General features: G+C 49.3%; 1 protein-coding gene and 1 pseudogene across 2 annotated transcripts in view; both read right to left on the reverse strand.

Annotated features, from left to right (window-relative positions):
- LOC146822136 (cGMP-dependent protein kinase 2-like) overlaps window positions 1–20,936 on the reverse strand; it is a 256,757-nt gene that overhangs the window by 180,217 nt on the left and 55,604 nt on the right. The gene's annotated exons all lie outside the window — the stretch shown is intronic.
- On the reverse strand, window positions 1,722–1,903 carry LOC146822137 (U11 spliceosomal RNA; annotated as a pseudogene).

Below are 20,936 nucleotides of genomic sequence, written 5' to 3' on the forward strand. Positions count from 1 at the left end.
TGGGGCTTGCAGCAGTCTGCTGGAAGGCTCACCCAACTGCATTATTGCGCTTTTCAATCCCGCGGTGCAGCCTCTTTCACCCTGACGTCATTGCTGGGGACGTCATATCCTGCTTTTGGAGCGTGGCCCGCGCGGGGAGTTTGTTCTGCGCGCCTTGGGGCAGCTGGCTAGTATGAGGCAGTGCTGAGGAGACGCACTGCACATAATCATGGCGCAGGCCGCGGTGCTCTCAGCGCTGCCTGCCGCAGCTCGCACCAGCCCGGGCCACCCCCTGCTATCAGTTGTTATTACCTGCTCTTTCCCGTGTCATTTCCTCTATAACCGCAATTGGGAGCTGAGAGAATTCAGTCTGTCACAGGACGTCCACGCAGGAGTCAGGACAGCTGAGCCGCCTGGATGACTATCACTGGAGGTGGACTGGGGCTAGGCGGCAAACTGAAATTGCTATGGCCTGCGGTGACTCAAGGCCTGAGTCTGTCTGCAACCAGCCTTGCAGACCACGGTCGCTGCCCTCCATTATGGAGCGCTGAAAGCGGAAGTCAAGAATTGGATAAGAGGGTTAAAAACCGTTATGAGAGTCCGGCAACCAACCTGCTGCCGAAAAGTGTCCAGGGTCTCTTTCGTCAGCAGGCACTTGACCCATGGAGGTAAAGAGAACTTTTTCATTGATATTGTGAAAGTACATACTGAGATGTGCTAACATCGAGCTTTGCGAGGAAAAGGTTGGTGTTTTTCTCGAATATAGGTCCCGTACAGTGACTGTTTCTGAAATTAATTTAAAGCAAGATCTGTTTTATATTTAATTAGCTCCTCTGATTCTCCATTCACAATCCTGAGGCACTGTAGCGCTGAAAATAGTAACATGCATTAGTGTCGTTGAGCAACATAATTTGAAAAGTCATTGTTAAATACATACGCAAAAACTATTTAAAACAGTGCACGCTATATTTTATTGCATTGTATGTAAATGGACCTGTGTTATCCCATACACTGAAGGCACATATCTCTTTTCAGCTATTTAATGGACATATTGTGACAGGTGATAAACACTGTGATCTTTCTCATCTGCAAGGACATCTACACCCTTTAAATAAGTGAATGTGTTTCTACTGATCAACATTTCTATATTGCGGTGATTGATGTGATTTATGGCAGCGACTCTGGAGTCCCCCTCTGAATCTCCAGACTGACTTTGAGTATGACTGGCATCGCTGTGCCTACTGTCCACAGTGCACGCACAACACAGCTCATCTGATGATGTGAACCTGCACACCCCTTTTGTTGCCTGTGTCAAACTTTAACCAGTTCTCTTTTGGTCTGTCTGCATCTGCCATATGTTTGGATGTTCTCATAAGGGGACATACCATTTTGCACACAACAGCGCCCTGGCTGGCAGTAATCTACATATGCCCCAGCCTCACTCTCCTGAGCCTTGCCTGATGCAGAGTGTCTGTGGTCACTGTCCGATCAGGTTAAAAGGGCACTAGGTTAGTTCCCTTCCATTTCTTGTGCTCTGCAGCTGTTTTAAGATCTCCTTAGAGTTTCACATTGCTCAAATGGGTGTAATTTCTGATATTTTTTATGTTTCCTTCTTCTAATTTCCTTGATTTTGCTTGGTGCAAAGTCCTTGAAATGTCACTCATAATTACACTGAAATTATGCAAATGTCACACATAGCAATCTGAAACCTTGATAGCTATGAGACAGGGTCCGTCTGACCTCTGGGACCTAGTGTTAAAGTTAACTCGTCGCTCAATGCTTGCTCATATATTAGAAGGTGTATGCACCAGAAGCCCCGGTAACAAAAATTATGTTTACGAAATCTTTTGATATCGATTCCACGCAAGAAGCTCAGAGTTACCCCGAAGTCCCCTGTGTGCCACTCACAGCAGAAACCCTTTTTAGCCAAATGTACTTAGTATAACACTGCACCTGGCGGCTAGTTCTATGTCTTGTACCGCGAGGAAATATGTCACTTAAATACCACACCATATGCATTTTAGGGAAGATCTGCATGCTGAGCCTGCGCACGGCGCAGCTGTGTGGTCTTCAGCCTCAGGGTGGGGCATCAGGTGGGCAGGGGCCAGGGCTGGGCTGACTGAATTGTCATGCGCAGTCAGTGTAAACTGTACGTGCGGACTGGAAATGCACGGACCCACGACTACAGGGCTAAAAATGTTACCTGCCAGGAAAGCACAGAAACAGGGTGTAATGCTCGCTCTTAGGGTGGCTGTTCTGGAAAAGCAAAGCACTGACCCCGGTGTACTGTCCTGTAGAAGCCCGACAATCTCGCGGACCCGGCTTATTTCTCTCGTGCCGGCAGTACGTGCGCCACAGTCCTCGGCTCCACGGGCGCGAGTTGATGACGTCACGGTCTGTTGATTTGCTGAGCGATGCGCGGAGCTCGTGCAGAGACAGAGCAGGTGCTGCGACCCGCAGAGCGGAGCAGAGGCATGGGGAGCCGGCTGCACGGACAACTCGCCCGCACCGGTAAGTGAGGGAGAGGGGTTCCGAGGGTCCCACTCCTGGGAAAGCTTATTCCTTGCTCCGGGAGGAGCAAGTTTAGTCTCAACCTGCACTTACCTCAAAATGCACGGGGACACTTTTAACCTTTTGCCTGCATCTATGACACTTACACATACAGCAGGAATTCTGGACGGAGGAATTGATCTCATCTTGTATCTTGGGGCACTTACGGCACTAGGCATATTTATTGTAATTCAGCTTTTAACTGGTCCTGGGGCTTTGGCATTTACTAGTTACGCCCCTCACACTGGGACAGTTACAACATAGGAGCTAGTATGACAGCGCCAGGGGTACTTATTGGTAACATGTACAAGAGCCATCCCCTTGAGCATATGCCCTGACCCCACCTCACCTTGGGGGTTAAATATAGTACTGGAGGACTTGAAGATCCTGTACTGAGTACTTGCTTCACTCTGCACCAGGGGCATTTACGTCAACATGAAGCCCCGTAACTTGATGTCCCCAGGGCAAATATTGTATCAGAGCAGTTGCAGAACCTTGTGTTGGGTGCTTAACTTGCCCTGCTCCTAGGGCATTTACATCATCTTGCAGGCTGCAGCCCCTCTGGGATAAATACAGTATCGAAGCGGGTGCACATAAAGCAACACCCACCTTACACACAGCGTCGGAGCACTTACCGCACCTTGCACTCGAGGAACTTTACGTATTCTGCAGCTCCTTCACCTTATAGCACTTGGGGCAGCCAGAATGCCGGGTCAATTATTACAGTCGGCACTTCTCGCTCCACTGAACATCTCTCGCTCTGGTGCCGGGCGTCGGGGGTTTTTTCGATGTCAGCATTTACGGGAATCTACTCCTGGCACATGTGCGGGGAGTATGCACCAACACCAGGTTCGCAATAGCACTTACTGCAGTAGGCATTTTGTTGAAACACAGTGAGGGCAATTATGGTGTCTGGGCGCTTTGGTGCCACCGAAGGGTGGAGAGGATAAAGTAGTGGCCCTTCGCGGGAGCAGATGCAGCAATTAAGGCAAACTACACTGCAAGGACCAGAGGGGCTTACAGTTCAACAATTTACCACAAAGGCAAACTGCATTATAAGCGATTTTGCAGCAAAAGTCTCCTGCGTCAGTCACTTTCAGCAGCTGCACTTCCTCTGTGTCTTGCACAGTGAGGGGTGTGTGCCCTAAAATGACCAAGGAGCGCCCCCAAAACCCCAGAGAATGCCTGCCTCCAGCACTCACAGCAACCTCCCCTGTTTTGTTAAGTGTCAGGGTTCTTGCAGGAGGAGCGCTCACACCAACCTGCAGCATGAGTACTTGACTGTACTTGCTCGAGTGGGCACAAGGGCGCTGCTCCAGGCACTTACACAATTTGTAGCATAAGATGCCCTACCAGTCAGTACTTCGCAACACACTCCATCGGGAAGCTTGGGGCAACCTGCACTTGCAGCGCTGGCACTTAGAGCAGTTTTCACCGCTGCATTTACAGTACTTATGTCAGCCGAGCACCTTTTGCATCAGGTGCCTCCTATAGCACGTGGGTACCTGCAGCTGCCCTCTTACACTGTGTAGAGCCCCCACCCAACACAACCCTTCAGGGGTCTTACATATGCAGCATGGGAGCGTGCAAGCTGGATAACCTTGTAAAACAACATGTGTGGTGCGCGCTGAGTGAAACAATTCCAAGATAACGCGGTTACTCTGTAATGTTCGCGCTGGGATTAAGAGCGCAGATAGAGCGGTTTAACCTCTTGAGTGCCCATGACGAGATGGTCTCGTCATGGGCCGCGGTTGCGCTGTGCCCATGACGAGACTATCTCGTCATGAACCCCGCCCGCTAATGAAAGGGCCGGCACAGGGCGGGGAAAGGGCGGGGCACTCAAGGGGTTAAACATGAGAAGCGATGATTAGTGTCCGAATTAGCTGATGAGGATCCTGTATGTTCGCCGTATAACTTGCATGGCCAGACACCCGTAATCACTCAGTATGATCACGTCTGCCGAGGATCGTGTAAACAAACCTCCGTGCATTTATTTTGACGTGCACTCACACACAAGACACACTTTGTGTTTAAGGAGCGAGATTTATTTTTATTTTTTTAACATCTCTGTTTGTAAGAGGGTGACATTTCACATGCCATGCACATTCTGTTGGGTGGGGGGCACAGCTCATTTCTACAGCCATAAAGCGCCGTGAAAAAGCCCCGCGGAGCCTTCTCGTGGCCCTCCGTGACTCCCATGTGAGATGCAGATTAGTGGTAACTAGTTGGTGGACGGTGGACGGTGGTGGGCCGGGCCGCTGGGGGGGGGGCCCTCATTGTGCTTTGCAGGGGGGCCCCCTCAAGTTTTGTTACGCCACTGTCGGAAGTGCTATCAGAGATGCTCCTTGCCCAAAGAGAGCCCGTTTTACAGCTGGACACACCACACTCAGTAAAAAATAGTTGTTTACTTTACTACAGCTTCAGACAAAACTTGTGGAGCGAGGGCAAGATTCTCAACCTCGCACACTGTTACAATGATGCGCGTTTTCATAGATTCAGGGCACTGATATGTTGAACCGAATTCTCTCTCCACGTAATCCAGGCTGTTGTGCAGCAGTCACAGATAGAGGCAAAGAGAATACGACCTTCTCTTACACTCAAACCCAGGTACTCGCACCAGTTACATTACACAAGGACACTTCCTTTTTGTGTTTTTACGCTCTGGGAGATTACGTGATTTTTCTGGAGTCACAGGATGTGAGGCCACGCTGAGACTCGAACCTGGGGGCATATCAACAACAACCGGCTATAATTATCTCTAAGCGCACTTAGCGCTAGGATAATTATCGCCGGCTAGCGTGAATTTTTATCGCTGAGATAGCGTGCTATTAGCAACGCTTATCTCAATAGCGTTAAAAATCCTCACGCTAACAGGCTAACGTGAGATTATCGCTGGAAACCCAGCGATAATCTCACGTTACCTTGTTGATAGGGACAGGCAAACTTGGCCATGATATCCTCCTTCCATAGGATATTATGGCTAAGTCAGAAAAATACCAGACGTAAAAAAGCAGCGTTAACCGCGGTTAGCGCTGCTTTTTTGTCTCTAACAGGGTTAGCGACATTCTTGATAATAGGAGAAATGTCGCTTAGCGACATTTCTCCTATTATTTTACTCTGGAACGCCCCCTTTGCATCTCATTAGAGATGCAAGGGGAAGCGTAGAGTAAAAGGGTGCTAACATGCAAATTTGCGTGTTAGCACCCTGTTGTTGATAGGGCGCTAGTTTTATCTCTCCTTTTTTGGCTTTTAAAGCCAAAAAAGCAGAGATAAAGCCCTTGTTGATATGCCCCCTGGTTCCCAAGTTGACAGATCTGGACGTTACGCCAATTGAGGACTATTAAAAAAAAATGAGACTAATCTTGCCTGAGATTTGTATAATACTGGTGACCACTGCTGCTTGTGCTCACCTTTATTTCTACTTCATTTCCCAAGCAATCACGTTACAGAATATATTTACACAATGTACTATTATTAAAATAAATACAGCAAAATGATTGTATTTAGAGGAAAGTAGAATAAAGGGGGAGCACAGCACGCATTTAATTCAATTACACTAATCACTCAAATAAGCAATATCATTTATTTTGACAGTTAAAGTAGTTGTTTATAGTTCTAGTATCTTATGGAACTCCCTCTTTTTGAGCAGGCAGACGCTTTGGTCTCTCACTCAGCATCGCTCATAAGAGACTGACGCTGGTCGGGGGTAGTAGTAAGCACTATGTTATAATAAATGCCACTACACAACATCATATACCTTTATTTAGCACCTCCTCCTCTTGGAGATCCTAACTAAGCCCAAAAAAGTTTTCAGTTAGTTTTCTAATTTAAGTCATTCTGCCATGTAGACTACTTGTCACATTGCAATATGTAATAATGTAGATTAGAGTAGGACAAAGAAGAAGGAAACCGGAGCCCCCCGTCCCCATGCATATTACATTCAGATGACATATTTCTTGGCTGTGGTTAAGTGACTCTTCTCTAGGGGAGTGTGGAATTTCCAAAATTTGTTTTGCATATCCAGTGTGAAGAAAGAACACAGCGCCAAGCCCCTAATTAGAAGTATTGCGAAAAACCAAGGAGGGTGGCCGAAAAGAAAATGTCTCCCACAAAACAATTTCTGATTGCGGTAGTCTCCCGTGGGAATAATGGGCGAAATTTCATACATTTAATGGCCATAACAAAAAATCACGCAGGGCCGACTCTTCTCTCACCTCATGCGGCACTCTCGCCAACCAGCATAATAATAATAATGATCCACATTTGTAAAGCGAGAACAATCACCCGTAAGGGTCTCTAGGCGCTGGGGGCCATCGGGAAGATTAAGCAAGCTACTGCCCAGAGTCACATGGTGCTGGGCTAATCTGCTGCCGGCGATCGAACCGTGATCCCCAGATTCCGGAGTCAGTCGCCCTGTCCGCGGCGCCACACCTAAGTCTCTCCTCTCAGACAATCAGCCTCTCCAAGAAGACAAAAAAGTATGCAATGTCAGCTCCGTAAAATCTGTGCTTTGTGTATGGCAATTATATGAGAATAGGAGGCACTCATTTTGTCATTGACTTTGTTTACAGAAGAAACTCCGTGGAACCCGCTTTGTCAGCAGGCGAGCCACGCCTCTTTTGTTAGGAAAATCTACATGGATTATGTTGCTGTTTTTCTTCTGATAGTGATACAGAAGCAGGCACTTTAGGTTCCGACATCCATCGCTTAACGTTACTGAGGTTCCAGCACTGTGCGCAACAGAAATCTCGGAAGAAGATGATACTTTATAACTGTATGAGCTGCCATGAGATTTTTTTTTTCTTTTTTTTTTTAAAGTTTAAGTTTATTAAAAACCAGAGGAAAAAGAAGAAATACAATATAATGGTAACATAATACAAATCAATTGATATCAAAAAGTGTAAAAAGGGTACAATGGAGATACAGGTGACAATGAACAAATTATGAGTATAGGAAGAGTATAGGGGGGGAGGGGAATGCTGGTCGACCTCCATCTGGGACAGTTTATGGGTTTAAATCCACAAAACCTCACGAGCCGCAATCACCACTCAAACCCTCTATTTTAGTTATCAGCGTCTCTGGCTCTCCCCTGCGAAATTGGCTTCTTTTTCCTCTACTACCCATTCGACCTGCTGGTCTTGTCAGTCCCCCTCCGCCAATTTGAAACATATGCCACCATGAGATTCTGAACTACCACGAGCATCCATTCTGTCGTGTAATCTCCGAGGAGAAACTTTGACTAACTAGTGATGTGCGCGTGCTGTAAGGAAAAACACAGCAATCTCGGAGGGGTGGGGGGGTTGGCGGGGCAAACACGGCACAGGGAGACAAGCCTAACATACATGTAACAAATGAGAACATGCAGCATTCGTGTTGCTGCCCGTTCCCGCGGCGATACTAGTTGCGTTGCTTTTAAATATATATTATGTTGTGTGTAGTCAAGATCCAGTTAGGCGAGCTGCACTGGTTAAAAGCGCGCATGGCGCTCTGAATGTTGCAGGAAAGCATGGCATGCCTGCAGTAGGAAAAATTCAATAAAGAAAATAGTGCTTACAGACTAACTAACACATACCGTGCAGCAACAGAAGTAAAAGGGCCAGTAGCCATGGGAGACAAGGTGGTACTAAGGAGGGGCTAACAAGCCGATTACTGAATTCGAAGCCTGCATTTACGAAGGACAAAGACAGAAGCCAATGACAAAAGTGGGCAGACATTCACCCCAGTACAGAGATCTGGCACTAAAGCCATCCTTTTTTTGCTCCCCTTGCCATTCCAGTTTGAACCCAGACATATGCAAATCAGTCTTGACCCTGTGCCCAATGGGAACCGTCCAGCCCGAAGTCCAGGCCAGGTCCTCCTTAGACTGGAAACAAGCATCCTAGGACCGGTTTCGGGGTTTCACCCCTCTTCAGCCAGGATAGCTTGACTCCAGGGGCACGGAGAGCACGGGACCCACGTCTGGGCAAGTAAATTTGGAGAGATTCTTTTCTACTTTTATATCCCATGTTCTACAACCACTAATTGATTTAGTTTCCGGGGAGAACAATCCAGATTGACACCATAAACTATTAACCTTTTACCTTAAAAGACTGTGACCTTAAAAGGGGGGTTAAATCTTTGACCTATGGCTTAAGCAACTTTAACAAGAAAGCAACTGGTCAAGCTCATCTTGAGCTTGACCAAGGCTGCTGGTCCCTAATCTGGAACAACAAAACACCAGACTCAGTAAATGTTGGGAGTTCTGTTGACATAATCAATAAAGGCGTTATTACGCCTGCAATAGAGTCCTTTTAGAGCAGCTGTGTATTGACATGAACACGCATATCTAAATCATTGATAACAGTAAGTCCTGCAAAGCCGTATGGAACATAAGATGAGGTGTGCCTTTGGAGATGTATTTGCCATAACAAACATCCTTTATTAAGTGGCTTCCATACCGAGGGATCGACTGCAAAAGCTGCTTGTGAAGCCAACTAACCGGATGAAACTATTTTCTAAGCATCTTATGACATGTGCTGCAATATAAATGTGCACAATATATATAAATCATAAGCTTCTAAAGCACAAGTGAGTCAACCATACCGATGGCAACCATTAATCCAATATTTCTACAAGATGGAGCACTGCCGACTGGTCGCCCCTCGGTTACGAGCCCTTCAACTATTCAAAGACCCCCTTGAACCTTACTCTAGAGGTCATCAGCCGGTATCTCCGGTCTCATTGGACCGGTAGAAGATTCTTTTATCTCCCCCTCCGGGAATGCCTCGGCCCCTCCACTCCGCGTGCTCCAGAGACGCCGTACCTCTCTTCCCCTTCCCTCCCCTTGGTTTTCTTCTTTGTGGGGTGTTGTTCTCCCCTTTATGTGTTGGAGGTTTGGAATATACTACTTTATTCTCTACAGGTTGGATGTTAAGAATTCTCAGAGCTAAACCCAAGCCCTCTGGGATTGATATACTTTCTGAACTGTGATCTCTCAATCTTTCCAATAGTGCCAGCCCCACGGGTATCTCTAAGCTTGCAGGGTCACCACTACAGCAGGGGCAATACTTATTCATATGCACTGATGCGACCGCACCACATGCCTCTCCCCTGTTTTTAGGCTTTTCCCACCTCTAGATCTGGGTTCAGTGTATTGTTTAAGTTTGACAGACTCGCAATGCTATATATTGCCACCTGTGATGGACATTGGCCCGAACTTCTTTGCTGTATGTCTCCTATACGTTTTTTTACTGTGCGTTCTCTTTATATTCAATAAACAGATTTGAAATATAAAGCACAAGTGAAAATAAATCGCAACTGTGATCTTTTGAGTGAATGTCCTTACAACTAGTTGTGACTACTAGACCTTTTCTGTGGACGATGGGAATGCGGACTCAGTGGATAGATGGGACTTAACAAATAGAGATGTGCAAGGGTTAGTGTTGTGCTCTGTACATGAAGACACTGGTAGCCATGTTGTAAGTTTCTAAGTCTTCTTTATTGGTTCCAGTTCCAAACAGTGTCAGACTTAGTTCAGCCATGTACCAGCTCCTACACCAGCCCCACCAGGAGCAGCCTGCCTAGCTGCTCAGCCCATCTCCAACTGTCACCACTCATCCACACAGGCACCCAGGCATTCCATGCATCACAGTCACACCAACAGTCCGTTACCATCTCTCACTCTGGCTGAGCAGCTAGGAGGACCTAGGCTGATTACAATTAAATGTAACACTCAGGATATAACAGTTAGCACTACAACTCTCTCCTGTTGTGCTTAAATTGTCATATCTGATTATAGGCATCCCCAGAATAAGCAGATTGCTGGTTCTAATATGACCAGAAATGCAACCAATGAAATTGAACACATGAGGTTAAGAACACGCAAATGAATGACTGATGTCTGCTGCCCAAAATGCAAAACAGCATTGAGTGTAACTGTTGAAAGAAAAGATCAAAGTGAATTGCACTCTAACAAATACGGAATGTGGAAATGTGTTAAAAATAACTAGCTAGCCTGGAATGTATTTCAAGAATATCACCCTGTGCAGTCTGAAACTGCAGAACATTGAACACAGTTCTCCATCCATGGCACATAGATCACCTCAACCTGAGCCATGAGACAGCGTCTGAAAAGCAGCGCTGAGGATCAACGTACCCTGTCTGTCAACATCTCGACAGAATATGACATCCTCCTCTCAATCTGCTCCCTGCAGGCAGGCCTCCGCCAAAATGATAATTCTGTGCCCAAAATGGAAGACGCCACCACGCCCACATATTGAGGCACCCTTGTTCATTAGACCCCATCGGATCAGCCTGTAATTGACAGACAAAAGTGAGAGCAGAGCTGAACATCCATTCACCGTCACAAAAGACATGCAACATGAAAGGGGACGCATCAGCAAACACGCAACTCTCAGTGGAAGGCAGAAGCACGACTCCGCAACAAAAGCTTTCGAACGCCCCATTACCAAAGAACATTCTGCTGAAAAGTAAGTAAAACAAGTAATACATTTTGCATCAATGCGGCGCAGCCCTGGATACTCCTGAGACGAAAAAGGACGGCACTTGACCAAGGACGTAAACAGCATGGCAATGCTATCTGGTTGCCTCTGGCTGGCACCACTCACACAAAACCAGTAGAATCGATTAGAAACCACATCCCACCCAGCAGGCACTTGTCAGCTGTTCGTTAGTCCCCCGGAAACCCACCACTCTCCCACCGCGTGCTGAGGTATAGGGCAAATAAAATGTGGCTGCTTCAAAATGCGGAGGTTTCCATAGCGCTAGGAAAAAGTAAACACCGCACGAGGGCCTTTATTGTGGCACAACACTTCACCTACCTGGCAATAACGACCACCAGGTATCACACGCCGAATCAAACGTATTAAAAAAGCTCAGCAAAGGCAGTCATTGGCCATTGAAGCGTTTCACAAGCCGCCACAAATAGAAGTGCGATACGACAACACTCATAGCACCATCATGGCAACACTCCCCACCCCCAAGCACATAGCATGCATGCAAACCTCCCATTTGCTTCCAGATCGCCCTGTAACTCCGCCTCCAACGAAAAAAGTACAACATTACAACATTCTCACCATACTGCCTGCCACCAGCCACACCGGGAAAGCGGTAGGGTGGAAGACGGCGTGTCCAGCGAGGCAGAGACCGCGGCGTGTCCAGTGCGACAAAGAGGCCGTCAGCGTGGTGGGGGGACCTATATACCCCTCAACACGCCTTGCGCACCGGACATGACGCTCCACTGCCCGCGCCCAGGAAGGGGACTCCGCCAGAGTCCCTGCCCTCTTGGGGGGGGGGTTGTGGGGTGCCCGATGCCACTAGAGTGCTGCCCTCTTGAGTGGCCTCCTGCGGTGGCCTTGGGCAGCCACATAGCACCATCATGGCAACACTCCCCACCCCCAAGCACATAGCATGCATGCAAATAAGTACACACCACACAGATTTTGTTTTGGGAAAAAAGCTGCAGGTTTATTACATACAACGTTATGTAATATGGTAGGTTATCTTACGGGCGATCCAAGGGCAGGCAACCATCTGGGCCGCCTGCCCGCCTGATGAGCCAAGCAGCACTGGGGCGAACCCCATCTGTGCTGCCACTTCTGGTGATCCTCTTCCCGGATCACGTGACACATGGTCCCTTATTACTCACGCCCCTTTCAGGGCGAAGCGTAGCAAGGCAAGCCCCCGGTTGTTCAGGCCCACAACCGCCCGAAGGACTAACGGGGAGCCGACACAGTTTTCCAGGAACCTCCCATGAGGCTTCTGGGCTCTGGCTCTGGCACCCCATATGGTGCCGCGCAGAGGTACCCTTCGGTACCCATTTGCTTCCAGATCGCCCTGTAACTCCGCCATAGCTCTGGAGGTGGCCACCGTCGCCGCCAGAACCCCCCACCAAACAGCTATGGTCTTACCTGCAACCTCTCCTCTCTAGAGCCTCCGGCAAATCTAGAAGAAAGGGCTACATCCCTACCGGTGATAAATGAAGCCCATCTATCTCATGATAGCCCTAGGCATTAGCCTGTATCAGCTTTGGCCTGTGACAAGTGCAATAAACTATTCGCCCTTCTGCATGAAAGTTCCACTGCCTCACATGACTCCACCCCGTGCCAACTGGGGGCGGAAAGAATTAAGACACTGTGGCACACCTTGCCCCATCTGTTTGCGGATCTAACTAGCTGCCGCCCTTCTAGCACCGTGTGTGCCTGAACACCTGCGTGCCCCATCTATGGGACAGCAGCCCACTTGCTAGGTGACCCCTCCCCCAACCCGCCTGCCTACTTTGGCTATTATGGCGAGAAGGATTATACTTAACCTTAGAACAGTCCCTATGCATGCTAATTCATGACGCACAGGAGTGTTCATGGCTAGAAGTGTGTGACAATGGGTAAGGGGGGGGCACCGGCCCTTGCCATGTATCCCTTCTTCCTTGTGGGAATTTTGCACGCTTAGTTCCCTCTGAGGTGGAACCCATTAGGCATGCCAGCTTAGAGAATCTGTCTGATTTAGGCAGTGTGCACTCTCTGTAATATGGTGCCTAACATTGAGGATTGACTAAGTCCTACTTTACCCCACCCTAAAAATATTCCCAGATAGGGAGGGGGGGTACCCATTGCCAACCCTGAGCATCCACGGCGGGGAAAATTATCCGCTTCGTTAAAGTTTGGGTTTAGTTGAACATTGGACGTGCCAAGTGTTCTATTGACATAGTGGCCCACTGTGCCTGACACCTTGTTACACCAATTATTGGGACAGCAGCACACTATGTTGGCTGCCCGCATCCCCACCAAGCGTGGTAAAAGTGTTGGAATCCCAGGTTCCCTGTTACATGCTAGCTGCAGTACACTTCCAGTGGACCCGCTGTGAGATACCACAAACCGCATTGGTCATGAGAACCTTAATAAGAACCCAAATTTCACCTGGGCATACCTCTAACTGGAGTTGGCTTCACACAGCTGTAAGGGCAGAGACACACCTCTAAACCTATTTACTGGTTTATGCTACTTGGCACCCTTGAAGTTGAAGCTCTGTGTTTGTACAGCGTGCGTGCCCCCGGGGCATGATGTAGGTGAAGAGCCGGTGTCAGTTACCCACACGCTGAAACTTATCTATCGCTATCTGCCCATGCTTGGACTGAAGGAAAGCTGGATGCTCCATAAGGACTGTAGACTTAATGCTCCCATCTAGTTTGACCCCAAGACTTAGGGAAAACCCAAGTAGTAATCAGGCCCTACATGGTACATCTACCCCAGCGTTGACTATAAACGTGTTTGGGACACCGGGCAGAAGTTGCAACTTCAAGTCTCAGGTTCTAACCCATAGACGGATAAACCAGGGGGCAGACAAGTCTGTGGGAACCATACGGGAACATTCAGAGCGAATACCTGCCCTTTCCTAAGTATTAGGATGCCGAATGGTCAATAATACCCTGTCACCATTTGGCTCAAACGAAGCGTTTACCGGACTATTTTGCACCACTGCACGCTTGGTAGATGACACTACACCACCCGCCTGCTGCCCTGGCTAAAGAGCGGGTGAATATGTCTTAACTGAAGTAACCTGAAACCTGCCCTTGGTTGCAGAGGAATGCCCCCCAGTGTATATCTGTACCTGTTACTCAATGGTGCCAGCAGGTGTTCCTCATAAAGGCCTAAGCTTTGGGTAGGTGCTAAGCATAGTGTGCTGCCGGCTGGTGTTTTGCGGCTTCTGACATTGTCTCACGATATATAATACAAGACCACGCTACACCTACACCAACAACACGCCAGTACCAGTCGCTTAACAATGCTTGTTAGTTGTATCAGATAACTGAAGCCACAATTCTGGCTTCGCTGCGTAGCATACTGAAAATGCTTCCATTCTGAAATGGTGGGACTGTCACCTTTATGTGTTTGAACAAGCATTAAATGTCTCCCTTCAAAGAAAAGCAAGCTCGACCATGGCTTGTGCAGCCAGCACTGTGTTGCAATGCAACCGATGTTACACTAAATAACGTGGCATGTAGGTCTAAAGAGCCTAAAGAGCTGCGGTTGGAATAGAGGTCTAAAGCATTAGTGCCAAATCAGAACCGCCAGGAAACCTCTGCATCATGCATGAACTGGCCGAAGGGCCACTTCCCCGAAAATCGGCCACAAACCAGTAAACCCCATGATATCGCAATCCAGACATACACCCGCGGGGGGGTGGGGGGTGGGGGGGGGGGGACAGGCGATGCTTTTGAAGGTGAAAGAACGTGCCAATTCCATCCTTGCCTCCCGGGCATAATACTACGTTTGAGCGCCACATAGATATAATGCCAACAAACGGACAGCCGGACACAGCCATGAAGAGCCCGCTACGGTGCAAAGCCCCCTGAGAGGAGAAGTACAGTTCCTGCCTACTTCAAAACCAACAAAACTAAAGAGAAGGTGGACCTCACTAGAGCGCCCCACCTTGTCCCCACTGACATGCACGAGCGCTAGTATAGGGCAGGGAAACAATGACCAACTGGGTGGTCACTCGCTACGCCGATTGGGTCGATTGCTCAGACAAAACTGATATTGAAACAATTGAAACCTACATGGTCCACGATTAACTCTGGCACCATGAGACGGTCTTGAACAAGGACCAGTGGACAGCGAGTCACCCGATAGTCAGTTAAATATTGATGGATTTGAGACAAAGGCATCATCCAAACTACTGAAACAAAGTTGGCGAGAATAGTTCTATGGAGAAAAGCATTGAAAGAATCGCTCCTGAAAGTCAAAGGACATGATTACCCGCTTAGGTCTACCTTGCTGGGAAGGATGGAGCGATGCCCGTTGACGGAATTAGTGAATGAAGGCATTATTCATTCATGTACAGCCAAATTGTGAGAGACTGCCCCCCCAGTAGTCTTCCTGCTTAATGGCACCCTGGCAGTACAAATTGGTTTAGAGTACCACCAAGGCAGATGTACCGCAATGCCAACTGAAGGCAGAGTAAAACACAATTTCTGCCCTTGGGCTGTTCGTGGCCACACATACATAGTGACGCCCAGTGTTACGCAAAACTAGAATCTGCATACGAGCGCGCTACATACCGCAAGGCAGTTCTAAGGAACACCTGACAATTGTGCCACTATAAGCCAGGACTCCTGTCAGGCGGCTACCTCCTTTTGTACCACACCGTGCTCCTGCCGTGCTGCCAATCATAGTAACACCACAACTACTAACCTGGGTACTTGTGAAAACGTGAAAATTCCGCCTATTTCAAGCCCTCAAAACAAAAAGGATGGCTTGAGTAGCTGGCAACAGTGATTTTAATGCCAATTGCATTAATACATGCCTTTAGGGTCATCTCTACAATAGACAGACAGCGCCCACTTGTGGCAGACTGTCCCAAGTGCCAGTGACCAATTAAGTCACGTGCAGCGCACCAGCACCCACTTGGTCAAATTACACAGTAAACTTTGTGCTGTAATTTAACCTAGTGGCCGCTGTGTTGTTTGCCGCTATGTATTGGCCGCTTGGTATTTTGCCGCTATGTCATTGCATCCCTGTGATCAATACAATAGGGGCACTACACCTACAAGTCCATCTTATGGCTTAGTCAATGCTTCTATTTGCATCAGATAAATAAGCCACAAATCTGTCTCAGTTGCATAGCCAACCAAGAGCTAGCCGCCCCCATCCATAGCTGCCAAGGTTTCAGTTTGCTATGTGTGACCTTTACATCATATCAGTGCAACTATGAGGGACATTTAAAGGCCTATGACTGACTTTTTTTATTTTTATCTTTCTTGCGAGCAAAATCAAACAATGAAGGTGATGGAGACATATCGATATCAGCAATTACACAAACATACCCGTGTACGGTAGCCTATAGGCCATACAACTCATAGCTCTGACTAGTTGGATCATAGTGACCGTTACCGGAAGGCCTGGCTAATAGTAACCCCACAGATGGCGCCACTTGCCACACCCCCGGCTCGTGGACCCCACCCATGAGCCAACACATGCAAACGAAAGGACTAACCGGCTGTAAATTGCTCCTTTATGTGGCACCTGTGCATTACAAGTGAAACATTATTGCTTCACTCACGTACCTTAAACCTGTGTTTCCTCGAGGAAAAACCACCCCTTCCCAACCTACCAATATAAGTTAATCCATATGGCTGTGGAACTGAACCTATATGGGTAACTTAACAGCACCCCAAGGCCCTGATATGAGGAGACGATAAGGTGTTCATCAAGGGGAACTTCTGTTTCATGAATTCTCTATACCGACGTATCTCTCATAGTGTTTAGTGACCAAGCCATCTTTGCCCTTTACCTCAGCAATGCAGGCAGAAACACATTTGAGCCAAGAGAAACATACATATGCAAGCCAACCAGAAACTTCCGCTTTAAAAAGTTAGCATTAGAGAAGGAAGGAGCGTGCGCACTACAGGATCCAAATGCACTACTACCCTGAAATACGCTGTGAGCAGAGCAAAGTGTGTATAGAAACACCACTGCGCTGCGCGGTCTCCTATTCTTCCACACAACAGATTTCATGCCTTTACTTCTGTCTGTAAATTAATTTGAAAACTCATGTGCTCATTCCCAGATGGACTTAACACACTTAAAACATTGAAAACGCATGCGCTAAAATCTGTAATTAGAATGGTGTACCACCCACCTAGATCTGGCTCTTTCTTACATCGCATCCAGATATATGATATAACTCTCGAGCCATTACTGTGGAGGTGAAAAGCATAACTCCAGCGAATGAGGGCACAATTGACAACATGCAGCTCAGGGAACACCAGGACCCGGAAGGGGAGACGTCCTGACCTATAAATTGCCTTAACCCCAATTGTAGCCAATATCGTAATCACAGGCCAAATATGACTGACTGCCTTAGGCTGGTTCCTCCTGCCCAGCACACACACACACGTACCCGCACGGCCGGGGCAAGACCCGCGCACGCTGGCCTGGTGAACAGTGCCTTCATCCCCCATAACCCCCTCCCCTGTTGTCCATGTGCTGACCACGGACAGGGAAGGGGGCAAAGAAAATTGGGGGAGGGGGGCAGTGGCGCACCAGCCGCAGCACTGCTCCCGGACATCGCGCGGGACACGCCTGGATGGCGTGGAAAGAAAGGTGGCAACGAGGAGCTGCCAAACAGGCCGAACCCCCATTTCCTCTTCTATCTGCGAGGCAGTCCGTTCCAAATTGACACCTGGTCGTGCGCTGTCACATAGCCAACCAAACCGCCAAACTCCTCCCAATACCAGCGACAAAGCCAATCCACTTGCAACCATGCTACCCAGCCCCGGAAGGCCGCCGAGAGAAAAGGACGACTGAGGCCGCATGAACTCCACCAAGCGCACAGAGGGTAGCAACAAACAGCCACAATAAAAACGGCAATCCGTTCAATTCTGCAATGGCATCATGAACCGAGCGCGAGACACCCTGCTCGAGGCTCGCCGCAGGGACACACACGCCCCTGAAATACCTGTCAGGATGACAGCACAGACTGTGAGGAAGGAGACCACGCATGACACGCGGCCTACTGAAGCGCTCTGGAGATCACCCCCCCTCCGCAGACCCAGTAACGCTCAACAGCCCAATATTTTCCGAATAGTACCACTTTAAGTCCAATTGACGCCAAAATAGTTTCCAACCATTGATGCATCAGCTGCTGCTTACAAAGCATCCACTGGCAACCGGATTGCCTGTCTGGCGGGCACGTTCACTGTGGTATATTACTGGCCACAGCAATCGAACACCCACATGCATGCACACACCAATCGTGGACCCGACCTACTCTCCAGGAAGGGTCCCCCGAGGCACCACACTGTCGAACAACCAGACCGCGGGGCCACCATCCAGCCCCAGCGCCTGCACCCACAGGCTCGGTGAATCCCCGATGACTCCCAGGGGTGGTCCGACATGAAAGGCCTGCAAATGTGGGGCCATGGGGGGAGAAACAGGCAAGCTGGGCCACCCCGCACCGGGCCCACGGCCCCACCTGCTGCCCCCTCCAACACAATCTCTAACCCCTTGTGGGCGCCGATGCCGGGCGAAAACATTGCTGCTGGTGGACCGAGCTTCACTTGGAAGCGGGCGGAATGGCAAACACACCCTGCACAAAGTAGCAATGACGCCAACGATCGCTTGTGTGCCCCGTCGATTGCTCCCCAAATTGCAACCCTGAAGAGCAGGCAGAGGCCACACATCAGCACGCGCCCACTGCCCTCCGATGGCAGCAGCCGGCGTCCGGAATATGAAGGCAGCGCCGCAAAGGAAACCACCGTCAGCTCAGCCCTGCTGCCACAAATCGGATAGGATGAGGCTGGCCTCCCAGTCCCCCAACACCGTAAACGGACGGCGCGCCCCATCTGACCGAACCCCCCGCGCTCCCTCTGGTCCAACTTGCCCCAGACCCGAACAGGTAAGCAACACCTGTGCCCTAGCCCAGCCGGGACCAGCATGCATGCCAGCGCCCGGTCCAAGTCGCACCGAACAAAGCTGCACACCTGGGCGGCAAACACCCCCATCGTGGATCCGTTCCCGACCCCGCAACGCAGCGCACCCATGCGCGGCTGCATCGGCGGCCAAAGACCAGGGGAAAAATTGCGCGCGCTGACTAATTGATAAAGCATCGACCATCGCATCCTAAGAGGAGGATTTTGATGAGGTTAATTTATCGCGGGCGCATCTTTTGTCATCATTTGTCTTTGAAAACACAGAAGGAGGCTGTTTCCATGCACGTGCAGCTGCCAGTTCTGAGATATGGGGCTTGCTGCGCCATCGGTTACAGCGTGCGCTACCCAATCGAACCTGCACCATCGGAGACCGAGCAACTAAACGCACACCAAAGACGCCGAACCCACAGCCGCCCACCGACTCCCGCAGACTACACCGCACCGCGCAGCAGAACCAGGGAGCCCAAGTGAGATACATGCAGGCCGAGCGCTGCGTGTTTCAGGCCATCCCTCTTCAGGAAGGGGGCCTTCACAAAGGCCCCACGGCGTGTGGGAAGGGGTCCTGACTAACCTTGCACTACTCTGCCGCAAGATCTGAAATGCAGACGATGACTGCTGAGCACGAAGCGACCCGATGCCCCTTCCAAGATGGCGTGTCCAGCGAGGCAGTAACCGCGGCGTGTCCAGTGCGACAAAGAGGCCGTCAGCGTGGTGGGGGGACCTATATACCCCTCACCACGCCTCGCGCCCCGGAAATGACGCGGCACTGCCCGCGCCCAGGAAGGGGACTCCGCCAGAGTCCCTGCCCCTTCAGGGGGGGTAGTGGGGTACCCGATGCCACTAGAGGGCTGCCCTCTTGAGTGGCCTCCTGCGGTGGCCTCGGGCAGCCGCATCACAAGTGTCCACAGGCATCAACCCGATATGATACAAGACGCTCGCCACTCGACACGAGGCTCTGGGACTAAACAGCTGCCCCCGAGCGCCACAGAGAGCAACACCCAAAAATGTATGCAATGCAATAGGTCTCACATTTAAATGCGAGACCTACTGCATTTCAAAGAAGCCGCCGCCATTGTCCCGGCTGCTTCAAAAGAGAAAGCGTGCATGGCGCGCTGACCGCAAATAAAGCATGTTGTGCCTGCAGTGTGAGAAACTCAATAAAGAAAATAGTGTTTACACACTTAAGAACAAGCACTGTATAACAACCGAAGTAAAGGGGCCAGTCGCCATGGGAGGCTACAGATGAAGACAAGGCAGTAGTAAGGAGGGACTGACAAGCCTCTTTACGAATCAAACACCAGCATTTAGGAAGGACACTGACACAAACCAATGACAAACATGGGTGCAGAGTGGGAAGGGCTGACTCAGGCTCGACCTAAAAAGGAGAAATTGATATGTGAATGCACAGTGTGGCCTAAGGGGACTAGAAAGGTCAAATTCATGCATGCAGCAGGAGAGATGAGCTTCAGGTTTATTAGGCTTTGTGCCACATACTACACTTTCTGGAACAGGGTCCAGCAAGTCCAGGCCTTAGACTTGCCTAACATGTCCATGAGGACCCTGGGTACAGCCAACACACTAACCACCTGCCTGCCAACAAACATTCAACCAACAAAGACACAGTGGAGGTCTCTTGGGTTACTGGGCTCAAGTTTCTGGGCCAGGTTTAGCCCACCCTTGAAAGAACAGCTGAGCTACCTATTCCTACGGATGGTGCAACACACAGAACTTTCAAGGGTGCATGGGACTGAGACCTAAGACTTCAAGAATATGGAGCTGAGTAATGCAGCAGGGCCAGACTAATCAACAAACGCTAAAACCACACAGATGACTCAGCCACCATCCTTTTCACCACACTAACTATCCTCACTAACTACTAACAACGTAAGTACCCCAAAGCCAAAGTTTAGAATCACATTCTCTAATGTTACTGATCCTCCACACACTCTTCTATATTGCTCTTTTGTATTGCTGTTGTATT

Source organism: Triturus cristatus, chromosome 6 (assembly GCF_964204655.1).
Source record: "Triturus cristatus chromosome 6, aTriCri1.1, whole genome shotgun sequence".
Taxonomy (NCBI): domain Eukaryota; kingdom Metazoa; phylum Chordata; class Amphibia; order Caudata; family Salamandridae; genus Triturus; species Triturus cristatus.